Genomic DNA, 17,835 nt, shown 5'->3' with positions numbered 1-17,835 from the left:
AGGGGTAATGGATACACAGTTATGAATACATCATTCCAAGATGGAAGATAAGGGTTAATTAAAAAAAAAAGATCTTAGAGTGCCTGTAGAAGGCAAAGTTAATATGAATCAACAATGGGGTTGTTTTGTTTTGGACTAGACCTGTGACTTCACTGGTATGGGGAACTCCTGAGGAGGAAACCTGTCTATCAAGGCAAATTGGCACCTGCTCTGCTACTTGTAGAGTTGCCTGGGGCACTGAGAGGTTAGGTGACATGTCTAATAGGGATATGAGACAGCATGGTTTACTGGGTGGAGTAATGGACCTGGTGTCATGGAGGCATGAATGTCTAAAATTCCGTCTCAGCCACTTCAATGATGTGTGACCCTGAGTGAATCACGTACCCTTGATGGGCCTCGGTTTCCTCATCAGTGGGACCAGCCCTAAGTCTATGATCCTATGACTGTTGTCTTCTAGTCTTTCACCAGCAAGAGCGATTAGACCTCTTTTGGTGATCAGGAAGACAAAGCTAGGAGTAGAGAGGGGGAAGTGACAAAGAAGCAAATGGAGACTTGATGGAATTTCTTAAAAATTAGACCTATTCAAGGTCTTGATCAACGATACATGTAAAACCCAGTGGAATTGCACATCAGCTGGGGAGAGGAGAGGAGGGAAAAAACATGAATCATGGAATCATGGAAAACTATTCTAAATTAATTAATTAAATCAAAATGTTCAATTAAAAAATAGTTAGTCCTCTTCAGAAGTGAATTGGATTTCCTGGGAAGAGGAGGAAGTTCCCCATCATTGAAGGTCTTCAAGTAAAGAAAGATTTGGTAGAATATAAGTTTTGTGGGAGTAGGAATTTTTCATTTTTTACATCCCCAGCACTTATGATAGTGCCCGACACATAGTAGGCACTTCATAGATGCTTAATGGTTGATTGATTAATAACCATTAAAAAAAACTCAACACTGGCAAAAATGGCTGCCAAGTCTCCACCAGAGTAGAAATGGGTTTAACCTCTTATAGGATGGTTGTCCAGGATGAGATAACCTGCATTGCCTCTATTGGTTCAGGTGAGGTTACTTGGGTTATGTTCATTGGATGGTCCTGAGGGGGCTGCCTTTGGAGGTGGGGGCTTTTGGTTCCCAGGCTTGTGCCCAGAATTGCAGTACAGGCTGAGGGTCAAGATTTGGTGTTCTGCCCCGTATTGCTGAGGCAGTTTCTGTCTCAGGCTTGGACAGGTGCTGGGGGAAAGGAAGGGCTTTGGTCTCGTGATCTATAACTAACCTTCTGTTTTCGTATTGATTTAAAGAGAAAAGAGAGGCAAGAGGCAATCAGGGTTAAGTGACTTGCCCAGAGTCACACAGCTAGGAAGTATCTGAGGCTAGATTTGAATCCAAGTCTTCCTGACTCTAGACCTGGTACTCTGTGCCAACTTGCTGCCCCAGATTGTAAGATTTGTTTAGAGAGATCCTTTTTCTGATAAGGAATTGAACTAGATGGTCTTAGTGGTCCCTTCCAGTTCCTAGATTCTAGGATTTGGAATGAAGGTGTCAGAACCCAGAGCATGCTTTCCTACTAGGATATGCATTTATGTACAGAAGAAAACCTACTGTTTTTTCCTCCAAAAGAAATGAGACAGGAATATATTTTATAATTAGGAATAGATTTAAAAAAATTCTTTTGGGGCAGCTAATTGCCTTAGTGGATAGAAAGCCAGGCCTAGAGTTGGGGGGTCCTGGGTTCAAATCTGATGGCATACACTTCCCAGCAAGTCACTTAACCCTATTTGCTTAGCCATTTGTGCTCTTCTGCCTTGGAACCAATACTTGGTACTGATTCTAGGATGGAAGGTGAGAATTTAAAAAATAAAAAATAAATCCTTTTGTGGAATCCCTTAGGATGATCTATTTTTACAAAGACAGTATGATACCGTATTGCAGCTTGGAAATGAGTTGGCTATATACCAGTGGATCATTGCTGGGTCCTATGATGGCAGAAAGGCATTTAGTCTTGGTATATAGCTTGCTTTCATGTATTTGCTTGCATGTTGTCTACCCCATCCATTTATAAACTTCTTAAAGACAGAGAATATCTTTTGCTTCTTTTTATGTCTCTGGCACTTAGCCATAATGTCTGGAACAAGGTAGGAGCTTAATAAATGATACTGATTGATTGATTCTTTACTGTTAAGCTAGCTATCAGGTATAGATGTTTGCAGCAATAGCTACTCATGAAAAGTTCTACTAAGGCACAGAGGGTCTGTTTCAGCTTGTTTCATTGAAGGGAATATTCCAAATTATGAGATCACATATCTTTGAGTTATTGTAGATAAAATATAATTTATATATATATTATAGAAACTTTCTTTGTGAAAGCCTATGATGTTTTAGTCACTCAACTTTTACTCGCATACTCTCATGAGCTGAAAAATCATTGAGAAGTTTTTGATATTTTGAATATGCAAACTGGTGCCAAATCTAATGCTTTTGGAGAATTTGTGGGACTTCATTACTCAGCACTCTCTACAGAACTCCAATATATGGGCTGTAAAGGAAATAGGAAAGAAACTAATTGGGTCAGAAGAGTTATCAAAACAGAATTCAGTTATAAAATAATAGATTTAGAGATGGAGGGCACTTTAGTAATCACATCTAATCCAACTTTCCTCTACCTTACAGATGGGGAAGCTGAGGTCTAGAAGATCTGGTCCCTTTCTAAAGAGGGTTTACAATTTAAAAGGAGAGATAAGATGAATATGCAAATAATTATAACTTAAAGTAGAATCTGCTAAGTTGCTGCAGTGTTGATGTAGATAAAGTACTATAGGAATTTAGGGGAGGAAAAGAGATCACTTCTAAGTGAGAGTGATAAGGAATAGAGGAAGGAGCATTTGAGTAGACTATTGACAAATTCACAGTCAGTCAATACATATTTATTTTATTGTTCAGTTGTATTTTCAGTGGTGTATGATTCTTTATGACCCCATTTAGGGTTTTCTTGGCTAAGTGCTAAGTGTTGGGGAGGTACAAATGAAAAAAGGAAAAACGGTTCCTGTCCTCAAAGATTTTACAATTTAGTGGGGAAAGATAATACACAAAAGGAAACTGAGAAAGGGGGAGAGTGCCTGGCAGGGTCAAAGGGAATTCCTTTTGGTCAGGATCTGAAATGGGAAGAAAATAAGGGGGTAAAGAATTGTAGGGGCCCATCAAAATGACTGAGATAAAAAATGAAGCTAGAAAATAATCCTTTAAATACTTTAGACCACCCCAATTTTTGAGGATGGGCAAATGGAGAAGGCAGGCCATCATGAGACAGACCTAGAAGCTCTGTGAAGTCCTAGAATGAGGCTACTGTAATGGAACAGTTTCAGGATGGCCTCCCTGAACCATTTGCTCACTCAGGGAAGCATCTTGAAGCATCAAAGTTCTGGCACCACAAGCCTCTAGGGAAGATGCGTGTGATGTTATTGCTGTTCATTTATGTAATTTGGATCAAAGATGGGAGTATGTAGTGGAAGAGAGTTCTGGGAACAAGCCTCAGGGAATTGCTATTTTGTGTTGTTATATTAGGTCACACAATAATAGCAATAAGTGGACTGTATGAAGACCATTCTGGAACATTCCAGAATGCAGGTGGAACTGAAGGTCAAATCAAGTGGAGTAAAAATGAGCCCTCTCTGTAAGGAGATTGAGACAATTTCTGTCAGCCCTGCCATGGCTGGAATGGAAGAAAATGGACGAACAAAAATCTTTCTAATAATTTTCACTTTTGGAGTATTTGAACTACTCTGTAACCCTGAAACAGTGATCAGGGAAGGGGTGAGAACTACCCTACAAACCCTGAGCCAATGAAGATCTGAAGAGATCAACCTTGACTGTGTAGCCTTTATTCTACCACCCAACCAATGGTCATGCCTACCATATTCCAGTCCTGGATTACTCCCACCATTTCTTCCCTTCACTTCCACTCACATGCTGCTTACTTTGTCTAGAAGTCCTGAAACCATGCTGATTGGATTTACTACAAATTTAGATTATCAAATCTCAAATGGGCTTGCAGAGAAGCAAGATAATCCTTTTAATGCTCCCTATTCTATTTTATATAATAGCCAGTAGAGAAATTGCTTCAAACATTCTCTTTTCTCCTCTAGTCTTCTAGAGGGAACACACCCAACTCCCTTCCAAACTAAGGACCTCTCCTCATATTTCACTCAAAAAAACTAAGGTTATTCATTGAAAGCTCCCTTTTCTCTCCTTTTCTAACATCCCTCTATTACCACCCTCCTCCCCCAGGATCTCCTCCTTCACACCTATTTCTTATGAAGGGATGACCATTTTCCATGCCAAGGTAAACCCCTCCAACATGTATCTCACATATGTATCTTTGGGCTTATAACCTGTGATCTTCTCAGCAGATTGCCCTCTCTTCCATTGTTATGACCCCTTTTTTCAAATCCCCATCTACTACTTTCTTCCTTGAAAAAGTCATCGATCCTCAGTCCTTCTCATTCTCTTCTAATTGTTCTGAAATCTGGCTTCCTACCAAGTCACTCAACTAAAACGAGTCTCTCCAGAGTTGCTAGCAATTTCTTAATTACCAGATCTCATGCCATTTTCTCAATCCTTATGCTTCTTAACCTTTCTGCAGCATTTGACGGTATTAACTACCTTCTCCTCCTGAATACTCTCTTTCTTGGTTCTCCTATCTGTCTGACTGCCTTTTCAGGCTCTTTTACTGTGTCTTCATGTCATGTTCAATAATTATGGGTTCACTGGGCCTTCTTCTCTTTTCTTTTTAAGTTATCTCATCTTTTCCCATGGGTTCAAATATCATCTTCATGTAACTAATTCTCAGATCTTTACCTCTAATCCTAGTCTCTCTTCCAAGTTCCATCACCAACTGACTTTTAGACATTGCAAACTGGATATTACATAAATGTCTAAAACTCAAACACAACTTAGTATCTTTCTTTCAAGCCTACCCCTCTTCCAAACTGTTCTGTCACTGGCTAGTGTACAACCATTATTCTGCTCTCTCAGGTTCATAATATCTTCAACTCCTCACTCTTTCATTCCACATCAGTTGCCAATTCTTGCTGTTTCTCTCTTATAATGCCACATATCTATTTCCCTCTTCTTTCTTTTTACAAAGTTATCATCTCAGTCCAATCCCTATCATCTGTCCTGGGCTATTGTGACAGCCTCCTGATTGGCCACTGTCTTTCTCCTCTCTAGTCTATCTTCTGCACATCTGCCAAGGTAGTTTTCCTAAAGGAAATTTGATGGTGTCTTCACCCTGCTCAGCTTCCTATTATTTCTAGGATAAAATATAAACTCTTCTCTAGGATAGTAAAGTTCTTTATATCATGGCTCCTTCTTACATTTCCAGTCTTCTTATATATTATTTGTTTCTCTTCAAGCTTCAGCTTAAGCCTCACCTTCTCTAGTGCCCTGGTTGCTGGGGGTTTCCCTTAAATGGCTACTTTGTAATATATTCTATAATTCTTGAATATGCCTATTTATGCACAGATTTCATAGCCCATTAAAATTCAAGACCCTTGAGGGCAGGAGCAATTTTACTTTTCCTCAGAATATATAGTTCTTACACAATACTTAGCATATAATAACAGATTAATATTTGTTTACTTGATTATATTGTAGGCAAGTGGGATACTATAATAATAAAAACAGCATAGATTGAGTACTTTAAAGTTTACAAAATCTTTTACAAATATCTCATTTTATTCTCACAACCATTCTGAGAAATTGATGCTATTATTATCCCCATCTTACAGATGAAGAAACTGAAGTAGACTCAGATTAAGTGATTTGCCTAGAGTCACTCAGTTTAGTATCTAAAATTGGATTTGAACTTGGGTCTTTCTGACTCTAGTCCCCTATGTAGCTCCTTTTTCCACCAAGTATTCCAGGTACTTTTTGTTGTGAACCCACTCACCCCATGTATTGAAGGATTTCCTGCCAGGAGGGTAGCCATCCTACCATGAGTACTGCTCAGACCTTCAAATTCCACAATTAAAAAAAATTAAGTCATGTCAAATGTAGAGAATTTCATAGGTCACCAAGTAACTTATTCCCTCTTAACTCAAAACTGTTGAAGTTATAACAACCATTTTTAAGTCTTAGAAATGATTATTCCTCAACTTGAAGTCTAACAATACTTAGCTCCATTATGAAAACATCATTCTTAATGGAAATAATAGAAAATATTTTCATAGTAAGGATAATGAAGCAATTTCCTCTTGAGAAATCATTGACAGAGGTCATGAAAGTACAATAATCATATTTTGCATTAAGTGAAACTAAGATTCTAAGAGGCAAATATAGTTACTTAGAATCTGTACTGTAATTCAAACCTAAGTAAGGGTACACTGTTGCTAGCTCTTTTGAGCTGGAGATAATTAGTAAAAGCACCGTGTACACATTTATACCTTGGAAATTAGGAAATGTCACATATTGAGGTTGATTTCTAGACTTTAAAAAGTGATGGCAAAGTATTAATTATACAGATTAAACTTTAAAGTATATTCTGCTTTTTGGAGGAACTGGTTGTTAAACAGTCCGGGCACACTGCTAGACCTTTGATTCCTTGCTCCAAGTCCCATACTCTCTCCATTACCAGACGGCTTCTTTTGACATTATTTCACCCCTCTTTCTCTCTATAATTCAATAGATGGACCAGTATACCTCAGATTTCATCTGGTATTCCAATGGTGTAAATTTTATTTCTGGACACTGTTGCTGAAACTGTTCATATCCTTCATGGGCAATACCCAATACTTCCTGGTGTCTCTTTTGTCCTGAACATGGGATTGCACACATGGGGAGAAGGAGGAGGTGCATCAGCAACCAGTTAACTCCAGTCCCTTTCAAAGCGAAGCTCCCTCAAGCTTAAAATCATACAAATGTCCTCAAGCACAATAAACTGCTAGATTTTTTGTGCTTTAGGGTCCCTCCTTTGGCTTCTGCCTGCCTCGATCTCTTTTGACTTACCTCATTTCCAGTTTTACTTATTTATCAACAATCAGTTATTTCCTTGGTCTTTAGCGCTGCTGACTGTTCCTCTCACCTTTGACCTTGCTCTTTCAGATTCTATTTGGTCTGGCCCATTGCCAACCTCTACACTACAAAAGAGAACTGGTTCCTAGCCTTCCCCCATTTAACAAGGGTTCCTCACCCAAAGTACCACACCCCTAATGAGTGTTAATGCCCCACACCTCTCTCATGCCGTGCCCTTTGCTCCATTCCTGAACTGGGTCAGGCTGTAAAGGTGAAGAGCTCCAGCTCATGCCTGCCTGAGATAGCCATGAATAACAAGACTCATTCAGACCCCCTGAAGCTGGGACCCCAACACCCCTTCCTTCTCTTACCCTCCCAGAGTTCTTAGGACTGAAAATGCTCATGTCTTGGTCCCAATTCTGGGAGGGGCGCATTTACAACTTCTCCTGGGCTTCCTAGGACAGAGAACTAAGTACCAGATAGAATGATGCATGATATAGTAGATAAAAAACTGGCTTCAGAGTAAGGAAAACTGGGCCCGCGTCCCACCCTACTATGTCACCTTGGATAAGTCACTTTTCCTCTTCGGGCACTAAGCAGCTCTAAAACATTGTAAGTTATAGAGCAGGTATCACCATTCACTGGAAAAGGGAGTTTCCTTAATCAATGAGATTAGAAATATAGTGTCCCAAACCTTAATGATTCTATCACCTTCAGGATAATTATCTCCCATTACCTTTTAATTCTTCAATTAGACTTGTGGTGTCAAACTCAAATAGAAATGGGGATGACTAAATCATATATGAGGATGTGAGTTGCAAATTGACTTTCAAAAGCCAAATATTACTATTATACATGGTTTGTGCTGTTTTTGTTTATTCCATTAAATATTGCCCAACTGAACGGCTGAACAAATTGTGGGATATTTTGGTGATGGAATACTATTGTGCTCAAAGGAATAATAAACTGGAGGAATTCCGTGTGAACTTGAATGACCTCCAAGAATTGATGCAGAGTGAGAGGAGCAGAACCAGGAAAACATTGTACACAGAGACTGACACACTGTGGTACAACTGAACGGAATGGACTTCTCTACTAGCAGCAATGCAACGATCCAGGACAATTCTGAAGGACTTATAGAAAGATCCACATCCAGAAAAAGAACTGTGGGAGCAGAAACAGAAGAAAAAGAACTGCTTGATCACATGGGTTGATGGAGATATGATTGGGGACGTAGATTCTAAATGATCACCCTGGTGTAATTATCAATAATATGGAAATAGGTCTTGATCAGTGATATATGTAAAACCCAATGGAATTGTGCATTGGCTATGGGAGGGGGCGGGAGGAGGGGAAGGAAAGAACATGAATCATGTAACTATGGAACATTTTTCTTAATCAATTGAATAAAATTTTTAAAAATAATTATTTCCCAATTACATCATAATCTGGCTCCAACTGGGATTGCGAGTATTATAGGCTGCATGCTTGCCCACAGGGTTCTGAACTAGACCAGCTCTGGGGGAGAAGAGAGTGTGCTGTGATTTACACTAAGATGACCCTCCAGGGACTACACAATGGTTCATGTAGAGAGGAAAGAAAAATAACCTTTATGAGTGATGCTATCCGAACCGACTAATGTACTCTATGTGGTATCGCAGTGATTTATGAAGTATGCCTTTGTTTATTCACATAATAATTTTTAAAAGAAATTTTGGGCCAAACCTGAGATTTTTCTGTTAAGCTGAATGCCTTAGTGAGGAAACTCCTGTTTCTGAAGCAGATCTGCACTTGCTCTATGACATAATCTTAGAGAGTTGTCTGGATCAGAAGTGTTCGACACAAAGTGCAGTTTGAACTAGATTAAAATGTAATTGGTATTTAAAAAAATAAATGAAAATGTGATAGAACATAGATAATGAGAATATACATTTTTTCTAAGTCAATATGTGGCCCCAGGGCCCCATTTTTGGAATACTCAGAGGTTTAATGATTTCTCTAAGGTCACACAACTGGTCTGAGATTTGAACCCAGCTTATCTTGATTCGTAGGCTGGTTCTCTATCTATTCTATACTATCACTTAATGTTATTCTTGTATATTCTCAAGAACTGGCCCAACAGGCCAGCGAGGTAGTGTATGCCTTTAATCCATGCTCTTAGGGAGGCAGAGGCTGGTCTTGAGCTCAGGAATTCCAAGTTACAACAGGTTACATCAATTTGGAATCTCAGCTAAGTCCAGCATCAGTATGGTAAGCCCCAGAGGAGGGAAGGGGAAATGGGTCCAAACTGGAAACAGGGCAGATCAGAGCTCCCTTGCTGATGAACAGCAGGGTCTGGCTATGAATGGCCACTGCAAGATAGGAAGAGCCAGTTTGAAAAAACAAATAAAAACTGGCTCAAATACAATATTAATGCCAGTCTGGGAGGCAGGACAGTTTTCCAGAAGACATTAGTAGCTGCTAATAGCTCTAATGAGGATATCTGTCTCTTTTATACTAAGGGTGCCTGTAGGCAACATTTTAACAGCAGAGAGAAGTCCAGGCCTCTGGGTTGTGATTCTGACCTAGCCTTTTAATGGTGGCTGAAGAGATGACTGTGCCAACAGGAATGAATGCAAGAGAACTAGTCCCAACCTCCATTTCTCTACTTGTGACGTCCTTGGTTATGTGGGTCCCTGGGAAAGTCTTGAGCTTTAAGCTAGTGTGTTTACTGCCTGAAGTATAGGCATAAAGTTCCTTGAAGACTTAACTCACGATAAATGCAGGGTCACAAATTTAGCAAAAGCAGCAAACTTGATAACAAATTTCTAGTCCTTCCCCAGTCACTCAGGCATGACTTTGTCAAAAGTGAGAGGATCCTGGCACTCATGGGATGGTGAAAAATACATACATCTAGAGAGTCCTAAAAAATCAATCAGCAATCAGTGTATTATCAATCAATCAGTGTATTAACTATCTTGCACATACATCTATAAACTAACTAAGTTTGGATTTGAACTCGGGGTCTTCCTGACTCCAGACCTGGCTTTCTAAGACACCTAGCTGCCCCATGTGGCAGCCATTGCACTGGGGGTTAGAAGGGCAAAGACCTGCCCTTAAGTATCTAGCTGGGGAAGAAAACATGTTCATAGAAAAGTAAATCCAAAATAGACATATAACAATTTTTAGGGAATCTGGAAAGGCTTCATGTAGAAAAAGGGCATCTGAGTTAAGCTTTAAAGGGAATGAGGAACTGCAAGAGGCAGAGGCAGTGGTGTATATAGTCTAGACACAAGAAGGGGATGGAGTGTCCTTTGAGAGGAATGGTAGGAAGATCAGTTTGGTTGGACCATGGTGTATGTGAACAGGGATGAGAAATGTGTCATTAGGCTGGAAAGGTAGGATGGTAGCTTGGTTTTTTTTTTTTTTAAGTTTTAGAAATTTTAATTTAATTAATTAATTAAGAATATTTTTCCATGGTTTCAAGATTCTCAAAATTTCCTTTCCCTCCCATAGTTGATGTACAATTCCACTGGATTTTACATGTCATTGATCAAGAATGATTTCCATATTATTGATATTTACACTAGTGTGATCATTTAGAGTCTATATCCCCAATCATATCCCCATCAACCCATGTGATCAATGAGTTGTTTTTCTTCTGTGTTTCTATTCCCACAATTCTTCCTCTGAATGTGGATGGTGTTCTTTCTCATAGGTCTCTCAGAATTGTTCTGGATCATTGCATAGCTGGGTAGCTAGGTTTTAAGGGCTTTAAATGCCAAAAAGAGGAATCTAGATTTGATCCCCAACATAGAGGGAGCCACTGGAGTTTACTGAATGACATGGCTGGATATACCCATTAGAAACATTTTGGAAGTTGTATGGAGGATGGATTGGAATTGGGATAGAGTTGAGGCAAGAAAGCTAATTGTGAGGCTGTTGCAAAAGTTCAGTTGAGAGTTAATGAAGGCCTGAGCTAGGTTAGTGACTTTGTGAGTGAGGAGATAAGGATGGATTAAAATGCTATGATTATAGAAGCTAGATATGGCAACTGATTAGATATGTAAAATGAATGAGAATGAAGAATTGAGGATGACACTGAGGTTTCAAATCTGGGTGATCAAAAAGATGATGGAGCACTTAAAAATAATGAGGAAATTTGGAGGAGGGGTAGGTTTTGGAGGGGACAGAGACTATTCCACTTTAGTTTGTTAAGTATGAGATCTGTACAGGAAGTTAGATCCAAGTGTAAGTCTGAACGGAAGGAGATTGAAATACTCTCCCAGAAAAGATTTCAATCTCTGAATGATTTATGGAGGTAGTATGGTACAATGGGAAAAGCACTGGATGTATAGCCAGAGGACCCAGGTTCGAAGCTCAGCCCGGCCTCTTATTACCGCTGTGACCTTGAGAAAGTACTTTCATCTCCTTGGGACTCAGTTTCCTTAAAATGAAATGAGAGAGTTGGGCTCAATGACTTTTAAGGTTCCTCCTACATCTAAATCTACAATTTGATGACTTCAGTCCCTCTCGAGATAAAGTAAGTTTCATGGTAAGCATCCATGAGATTGTCTCCAAAGAAGCTACTAAGGCACCATTTGCACAGACCATGACAACATGGAGCACCTCTATATAGCCCATCACTCCACTGGCACCATGTGTACTGACCACTCTTCTTCTTTCAACATTAAGCTCATGTACATTCCTAGGCTACAAAACTAATGATCCTATAATAATGGGTTGTGATGAAGTCAACAGTCTCTGGAAGATTGTTCTTTTACCTAATCCTTCTCAATGTGTGCTTGAAGGCACTTGAACACCTTCCAGAAATAGTGCTGCAACTTTTACCAACTAGACTTCATGACTCTCATTCATGGTAATAATTCTACTCATATTCTAAAAGTTAATACCATTCATTGGGTCTTCAAGAAGGAAAAGACCTTTGAGGTTATCAGGTCCAATTCCTACCAAAAGCACGAATCTTTTCTATGACATTTTCAATAAACGTTTTACCATTTCTTTCTGAAAACCATGAGAGGGAACTTGCTATTTCATGAGGCAGACTATTCCATTACTGGGCAGCTCTACTTGTTAGAGACATTTTTATTATCTATTATCTATTTTTATTATCTATCCCCCAGAATACTAACACTGCCTCAGAATACCCCACTGGAGCAAGTTGCTTGCTTCACTGTGCCCTGATACTACTTCCAGCTCCATATCTCTTCCCAGGTTTCTGACTTCTCAGCTTTGGAGATGGCTTTTGTTTGTTCTCTTGAACCATATGTCTCTCTGCTTTCTGACTCAGACTGATTCAGACCAAACCCTTTAAGTTCTTGACTTAACTGTAACTTTCTGCTTGCATTGGACCTTGGTAGTCTGGACAAGAGATCTAGAAGGAATGACTGAGTTCTTCGAAGTCCTAAACTTACATTGGTAAGCTTCTTTAAGCCAATTAGCAAGCCTAAGAAAACCTAGCTAGCTGTTACCATGGCAGAGAGGCACTGCAAATAGTACCACCTATAAAGCTACCCCACCCTGCCAGCCGCAGGCATAGTCCTTGCAAAAGCAAGAGGAGACACATAAGAGAAAAACTCTAGAGCAAGAACTGTTCCTGTGATAAGCACCAGGAGAAGATGCAACCAAAGTAATCTAAGAGTTCAGAGGTAATATCATGTCTGGTTGAGGGGAGCAAGGAATCCTTCATGGAGAAAATGGCAACTGAGCGGAGCTAGAAAGAATGGATGGCATTTTGATGTTCAGAAAGTGGAGTGGTGGGGTATTTCAGATAGAAGGAAGGAAACATGCATTTGTTAAGTGCCAAGAACTCTGCTAAGCGCTTTACAAATATTTTCTTATTTGATTCTTGCAACAACCCTGATGCTATTATAATTTCCACTTTTTACAGTTGAGGAAACTGAGGCAAACAGAGGCTAAGCAACCCTTCAGTAAATATCTGAGGCAAGATTTAAATGTGAGTCTTCCTGGCTCCAGGCCCAGTGCTCTCTTGAGCTGAATAAGCCACAGAAAGACAGGAAAGAATGAAATGCCTCCAGAGAACTGCATCCAGTCCACTTTGCTAAGGAGAGGGTCACGAGCTATGGATGGAAAGGTAGAAAGCAGAGAAGCTTGCACTTAACAATGCTATGGAAATGACGACGAGGACCAAACAGCAGGCAGGCTGCCTTCCATCCATTCGCCTGGAGAATAGTAAGAGATTTTCTGTCTGACCTACTATACCATGGAGCCTTTATATTATGAATGTATGAATGAAAAGGAATTTACTAAGCATTTAATTTACCAAGCACTGTGCTAAGTGCTGAGATACCCTATAATAACTGCCATTTATGTGGTGATTTGCAGTTTACTTTCCTCCTAATAATTCAATAGTCAATCAACAAGCATTTATTATTTACTATGTGCCAAGCACTGTGCTAACTACTGTGGATATAAAGAAAACATGGTCCTTACCCTCAAGGAATTCCTTCTAATGGGGGAGATAACATGCCAAAAATTAAACATAAGATCTATAATATAGTATAAAATGGGAGAAAATCTCAGAGGGAAGGCACAAGTTGTGTGTATGTGTGATAGGGAAAATAGGAAAGACCTGTAGAGGTGGGATTTAAGCCAAATTTTGTAAGAAGTCTAAAAAGCCAGGAGATAGAGAAGAAGAGGGAGAGAATTCTAGGCATGGGGAATGGCTGGTAAAAAGCAAGGGGAGTGGAGAGGGAAGAGAGGTGGGGGAGATAAAATGGGTCATATGATTTTGGAAAACTTAGGAGGAAATTTGTTATTCAAATTCAAATAAAAAAAAAAAGTGCAGAGTATCCTGTGAGAGGAGCCAAGTGAGCCAGTATAGCTGGATCATAGGGTACATGTGTGGGTAGTAAAGTATCAAGAGACCAGAAAGGTAGGAAAAAAACTGGTTGTAAAAGGCTTTAAATGCCAGTTTCCTATTTTGTCCTAGAGGAGGGAGGGAACCATTAGAGTTTATTGAATGCCAGGGTGTGTGTGTGTGTGTGTGTGTGAGTGAGTGAGAGAGAGAGAGAGAGAGAGAGAGAGAGAGAGAGAGAGAGAGAGAGAGAGAGAGAGAGAGAGAGAGAGTTTGTGAGAGAGAGACAGAGAGACATGGTCAGGCCTGATGCTTGGGGAAGATCATGTTGGCAGCCTTGCTGGGGATCGTTTGGAGAGAGGAGGAAGGCCAGCTCTGAGGCTATTACAATGATTCAGGTTGGACTGATGAGTCTGCACCAAGACAGCAGCTATGGGGGTGGATAGAAGGGATCCTATATGGAAGATATTTTGATGGTGAAAATGGCAAGACTGGACAATAGATTAGACATATGGGGTGACTACAGGAGGGAATATTTAGATCTAGGAATCATCTTTGTAGAAATGATCTGTAGGGCTGATAAGATTCACCAAAAAAACATTTTTTTTATATATTATAAATGGGGAAGAGCCTAGGGCCCACAAGAGAGCTTGGAATACCTACCATTAGTTAGAGGAATTACCTGGATGAGGATCCAGCAAAGGAGGCTGAGAAGACAGGGAAAAGAGCCAGAGGAAGGATGTCATGAAAACCTAGAAACAAGAACTGTGGGGGGAAGAGGGCACTCAACAGAGCCAAGAGAGGCCAAGAAGAATAAGGGCTGAGAGGACATAAAATTGGGGAATTAAAAGATTGCTAATTTTGGAGAGAGCGGATTCAGTTAAATAATGAGATTGAAAGACAGATTGCAGGAGTTTTAGAAGCAAATGAGGGGAAGAGGAAGTGGGGGCATTAATTGCAAATGGGTTTCTTAAGGATTTTAGCTGAGAAGGAAGGAGAGAAGTGCCAGATCAAGTGAGAGTTTTTTAAGGATGGGGTGGAGAGACTTGGCTATGTTTGTAGGCAGCAGGAAAGGAGCCAGTCTAGAGGGTGAGATCAAAGATTAATGAGAGGTGCAATGAGAGGAGGAGCAATCTGCTTGAGAATATGGGAAGGCAATAGACCAAAGTCTTGACAAGGAAAGTCATTAAAAAAAACAAAAACCCTTTACCTCCTGTCTTAGAATTTATACTACATCTCAATTTCAAGGCAGAAGAATGATAAGGGCTAGGCAATGGGGATTGTGACTTACTCAGGGTCACATAGTTAGGAAATAAATGAAAACACATTTGAACCCAAGACCTCTCATCTCCAGATCAGACACTCTATCCTGTGAGCCACCTAGCTGCCCCAAGAAGAGACACTTTTATGTGAGGTAAGGGTGAAAGAATAGTGGGGCATAGGATGTCTGAGTGATATGAGGAGGAGAGAAGATGAAAGGGCTCTTGCTGAAAAGCCTCAAATTTTTTCAGTGAAGTATTAGGTGAAGTCTTCACCTGTGGGGAAGGGATAAAAAGACTGAGGAGGGATGAAAAGTTTTTGTTTAACCTGTTATAAGTGGGACAGAAAATCAATTAGGGAGGTATAAAAGGTTTGCCTTGCTGTGGTGAGCATTCAGTCGAGATTATTTAGCATATATCCTGTAGATTTTAAAATTAATATCCAATAATCCAAGTATTATATTTATGAGATTTATTAATAATAAACTTGAAGTAAGGGAAAAAAAACTCAGTAAGGAAAACCTACTTCCCAGCCTTGCAACCAGGAAAAAGAGAGCAAGAGGGAGGAGATACAAAAACAGGAAACTTGGAGGAGAAGGGAAAGGAATTCTGGGAAATACAAGAGGAATTCTGGGGAACGTAGTTCAAAGATAGAAAATTTCCACTTATACATTTCAGAGGTAAGTGTGAAAATGTTCTCCTCATTTAACAGATGAAAAAACTAGGTATGGAGAGCTTCAATGACCTGCCCACGTGGTCACCACCATCACAGCAGGAATCTGAATTCACATTTCCTGATTACAGCTCTAGCACTTTTCCCATGTCCTGTTCCTTAAATCTCTTTCTTCCCAAACCGCTGCTATGCCCTATATAAAAGTGGACATTGGATCTGGGACAAGGAGTGGCTCCAAGGAAAATGCAGTTTATTGATCTTCTCTGAGTGTGCCAGATTCTTTGTATTGCCCACCTCTGTGCAGGGGCTTCTAATGTGTCCCAAGGAGAGAAGTACAGAATTGGGAGGGGAGTCAGAGCACCCAGAGGGAAGCAAAAGGAGATTTCAGGAGGATGTTATCTTTTCTCTTTCCAAATAAAAATTGGAGATATGAATAGTTTCTAGCTTTTTTCTCCTTTTAAATGATGTTTGCCTCCCTCCCCCCTCCCCCAGATTCCAAGAAAAGTAGCATAAAGAAGATTAAGGAAAGTATGTAGCTTTTCTGAACTTCAAAGGTATATAAAACACTTTTCAAACCTTGAAACATTATATCATTATCATTATCATCAAACAGAGGAAGGCAGCACAATGCAATAAATCAAGCACAGGGGTCCTTGATTCAGTATTTCACTGTGTGTGACTCTATATAAGTCCCTTATCAATAGCTTTGATGTGGTAGAAACAGCTCCAGATTTAGAATAAGAGGCCTTGGGTACCAATCCCACATTTGCCACTTACACTATTTTTGAGTTTGGGCCTCAAGTTTCCTCATCTAGAAAAATAAGAGAATTGGGTTAAATGACCTCTTAAGTCCTTTCCAGCTCTAAATCTATGCTTTTGCAATTCCCAGGCCTTAGTTTCCTCATCTTTAAAATGCAGAGGTTAGACTATATAACTTCTGATTTCCATTCTCATTCTAAACCTGTGATCCAATTAAAACAACCTTCATGTAAGTTGCACAAAATTTAACATCTATCTAATTTACCTGGACTGAGAAAATTTGGTACCAAGCTGGTTAACTGAAATGCAAACAATATATTTTCATTTCTCTAGACTCAAAAACTAAGATATGGGTATGGTTTAGTAGATTAAGTTTTGGATTAAAAATAAATGATGAGATAATTTTAGGAGGAGTTTGTGAAACAAAGAAAAGAAACTTTGACCCTTCAGCAAACAAGTATATTGCCTAACTACCCTCAGTGTTGATCCACAAATATCAGGGCATCAAAACCGTACTTTACACACTGGAGACAGCTTCTGAAGCCCTGAAAATGTGATCAGATGATCTCCTGGATGAAATGAAGTCAACAGTCTCTGGAAAGGTGATACTTTTAACCAACCCCTCAAGTTAAGAGTTGTAGAAGGAAGGAAAGAATAAAAGACATTTTTCTGCTAATCTAGTCTGAGGTGGATAGAATGGTTTTTTTGGCCGTGGGAAATCTGCATTTTCTCATGCAAGACTTTTACCAAGAAAAGCTTCAGTAATACTTTGTTCATTTGTTTCTCAGAAGCCTAGCAAGTAATAATGAAGCATATTTTTCTCTACTTCAACAAGTATAAACCTGATCGCTGCCTTGTTCAGGATGACTGTTTTTCTGAGTGCTTTGTCAAGTCTTAATGATGTGCTGGAAGTCAGCAAAGAGCTCTGCAACTACATTTTGCAGTTTGTAGGTTGACAATAATGATCAGAATGACTTACAAAAGGCAGGTTTGGTTCAATCTTTGAATGACCCACAGGGCCAGTAATGTATGGTTCATATTATCCAGTATAATATAAAATAACTGGAGAAAGGGAATACTTTCAAGATTTATATTCATTTAAGCCACATTCATATAGTAAAAAAAAAAAAGTAAGGTGAGTAAGTGGGAGTGGTCATGGATTATTCATCTGTATTTTAGCACGTGAGTTCTAAGGAACTGGAAGCATGGCTTCCTTTAGTGTGTTGAGTCCAGTGCATTAATAAAATGAACAAACATTTGTTAATGATGAGTCAGTTCAACAAACATTCATCAGGTGCCTACTATGTGCAAGCTATTAGGCT

General features: G+C 39.6%; 1 protein-coding gene across 3 annotated transcripts in view; it reads right to left on the bottom strand.

The window, feature by feature from the left end:
* Positions 1 to 17,835, bottom strand: part of EXPH5 (exophilin 5) — a 119,820-nt gene that overhangs the window by 27,121 nt on the left and 74,864 nt on the right. The window lies entirely within an intron of this gene.

This window comes from Monodelphis domestica, chromosome 4 (assembly GCF_027887165.1).
Source record: "Monodelphis domestica isolate mMonDom1 chromosome 4, mMonDom1.pri, whole genome shotgun sequence".
Classification (NCBI taxonomy): Eukaryota; Metazoa; Chordata; class Mammalia; order Didelphimorphia; family Didelphidae; genus Monodelphis; species Monodelphis domestica.
Note: the sequence above shows the minus strand (reverse complement) of the source record. Positions and strands in the feature narration are given on the sequence as shown.